This window comes from Triticum aestivum, chromosome 4B (genome assembly GCF_018294505.1).
Source record: "Triticum aestivum cultivar Chinese Spring chromosome 4B, IWGSC CS RefSeq v2.1, whole genome shotgun sequence".
NCBI classification, from domain to species: Eukaryota; Viridiplantae; Streptophyta; class Magnoliopsida; order Poales; family Poaceae; genus Triticum; species Triticum aestivum.
Window position 1 is genome coordinate 622,026,021 of NC_057804.1, and position 2,840 is coordinate 622,028,860.

Below are 2,840 nucleotides of genomic sequence, written 5' to 3' on the forward strand. Positions count from 1 at the left end.
CATGAATGTAAAAATACTCAATAACTTAGATGTTTACAGGTAAAAAATCTTACTAAAATGGACCGTTCCATGGTTATAAAGTTAAACTTCCTCGACATTGTATTATACTCTTGCCTTGCAGTCGAGCAATGAACCAAACAGATAATACTAAGAAAATTTGGCAAGTTGCGGCACTCCAATTCCCAATTATAATACCCTTAAATTTTAAAACCCAGCCATATAATTTGAAAAACTAGAATTGGACAAAACAAATTATGATATATACCCCCGCCAAGAAATTACGATATATACGCTTACTTACAAAACGTGTTGTTGTTAGACGATAGGCTTAAGTTGTAACGTGACATTGTCACGATTGTGTGTGTGTGTGTGTTATCTTGTAACTTAAGGCAGCTGGTTAGAGGCGAGCTCTATCTCTTGTAGATATTCTGTATAGCTTGGATGAGGGGCCAAGCCCAAAACCACCTGCCGTATCTTGTACCTTGTTGAGCATATAAGCATGCACGCGTCCCTGCCAGGAGATATACGCTTCATACCAAAACCTCTAGTTTCTTACATGGTAATCAGAGCCTACCTCGGATTCATCCATGGCGAGCTCATCCGCAAATACGTTCCTCTCATCTCCTTTTGCACACATCGCCACAGAGAAGCTCTCGAGAGGGAACGAAGCCCTATGGCGTGTCACCGTCCTCTCTGCCATCAGGGGGGCGCAGATGGCGGACTTCCTCGATCTGGAGCAGGAGGTGCCGCCCATGTCGATCGAGGTTACTAGCAACGACGGCAAGACCAAGTCGAAGGCCCCCAACCCTGAGTTCAGCACCTGGTACGCTCGCGATCAGCAGGTCTTCTCCTACCTGTTGACTACGCTACCACGTGAGATGGCCATTCAGGTGGCGACTTGCCACACCACAGCAGAGCTGTGGAACACCGTGCAGGGGATGCTTACCTCGCATACCCGAGCGCGGTCTGTCAACGTCAGGATCGCACTGGCGAATCTTCAGAAGGGCAACTCCACCATTACAGAGTATGTTGGTAAGATCAGAACCCTTTGTGATGAATTGGTTGCATCAGGGAAGAAGGTGGACGAAGAAGATGTGGTGTCGCACATCCTTGCTGGGCTGGAGGAGGAGTTCGATCCCTGTGGTGTCTGCCATGTGCTCACGGGTCGAACCGGTGATTGTCCCGGAGCTGTACTCACGGCTACTGAGCTTCGAGACGCGTATGAATCTTCGCGGGGGAGCCTCCCAGTCCTCCGCCAACGCTGCGTCACGTGGGCGCTTCAACAACTCCAACAACAAACAGAACGGCAACGGCGGCGGCGGTGGTGACCGCGGTCGCGCCTTCAACAACAAACCAGGCGGCGGCGGTGGTGACCGCGGCCGGAACTTCAACAACAAACCCAACGGTGGTGGCGGCCGTGGCAACCCAGGAGGAAACAACGGCGGCTTCAACAACAACTCCGCCACCAGACCAACGTGCCAGATCTGTGGCAAAGTTGGGCATGTGGCGTGGAAGTGCTGGAAGCGCTACGACTCCTCTTACCAGGGAGGGGAAGAACGCTCGACAAATATTGCTGCACCTCAGTATGGCATAGACACAAACTGGTATATGGACAGTGGTGCAACTGACCATATAACCGCTGACTTGGAGAAGCTCACAGTCCGGGAGAGGTACACCGGCAATGAGCAAATTCACACAGCCAACGGATCAGGTATGGCGATTAATCATATTGGTCATACAACTATCTATACCCCAGATCGTGATCTTCACCTAAATGATGTCCTTCACGTTTCGGAGGCCACTAAAAATTTGATCTCTGCAAGTAAACTTGCCCTTGATAATGACACTTTCGTTGAAATTCACCCTCATTTTTTTCTTGTCAAGGATCTGGAAACGAAGAGGGTTCTACTTCGCGGCAGGGGTAGGAGAGGTCTCTATCCTCTCAAACACATCGGGAGAAACGTCACGAAGCATGTGCTAAGTGTCACCAACCCATCTTCGGACTGGTGGCACCGACGTTTAGGTCACCCATCTTCCATTATTGTTAGGAAGATCATTAGTGAAAATAAACTCCCATGTGCTAGCAATGATGATAATAAGTTTGTATGTGACGCATGCCAAAAGGACAAAAGTCACCAGCTACCATATCCTCAATCTATGAGTGAATCAAAATTTCCTTTGGAACTTATCTTTTCTGATGTGTGGGGTCCTGCCGTTGAAACCGTAGGTAGAAAGAAATATTATGTGAGCTTCATAGATGATTTCAGTAAATTCACATGGATCTACCTTATCAAACATAAGTCTGAAGTTTTCCAAAAATTTCATGACTTCCAAAATCTTGTTGAACGACAATTTGATCAAAAAATCCTAGCTCTCCAAATAGATTGGGGAGGGGAGTATGAAAAGTTGAATTCCTTTTTCACCAAAATAGGAATTTCTCACCATGTCTCCTGCCTCATGCGCATCAGCAAAACGGGTCAGCTGAACGTAAACACCGTCACATCGTTGAAGTTGGCCTATCCTTGCTTGCTCAAGCCTCCATGCCCTTAAAATTTTGGGATGAGGCCTTCATTGCTGTTACCTATTTAATCAATAGGATGCCAAGCAAAGTTATAAACTTTGAGACTCCACTCACTCGATTATTTGGTGACACACCAAATTATTCTTCCCTACGCATATTTGGTTGTGCTTGTTGGCCGAATCTTAGGCCTTACAATACTCATAAACTCCAATTTAGATCCAAACAGTGTGCCTTCCTAGGATACAGTAACCTTCACAAGGGATATAAATGCCAAGATATATCTACAGGCAGAGTCTATATTTCCAGAGATGTGGTATTT

The 2,840-nt window shown here is 46.8% G+C and overlaps 1 pseudogene; it reads left to right on the forward strand.

The window, feature by feature from the left end:
* Positions 1-1,076: 1,076 nt before the first annotated feature.
* LOC123095330 (uncharacterized) lies at positions 1,077-1,216 on the forward strand (annotated as a pseudogene).
* The last annotated feature ends 1,624 nt before the right edge of the window (positions 1,217-2,840 follow it).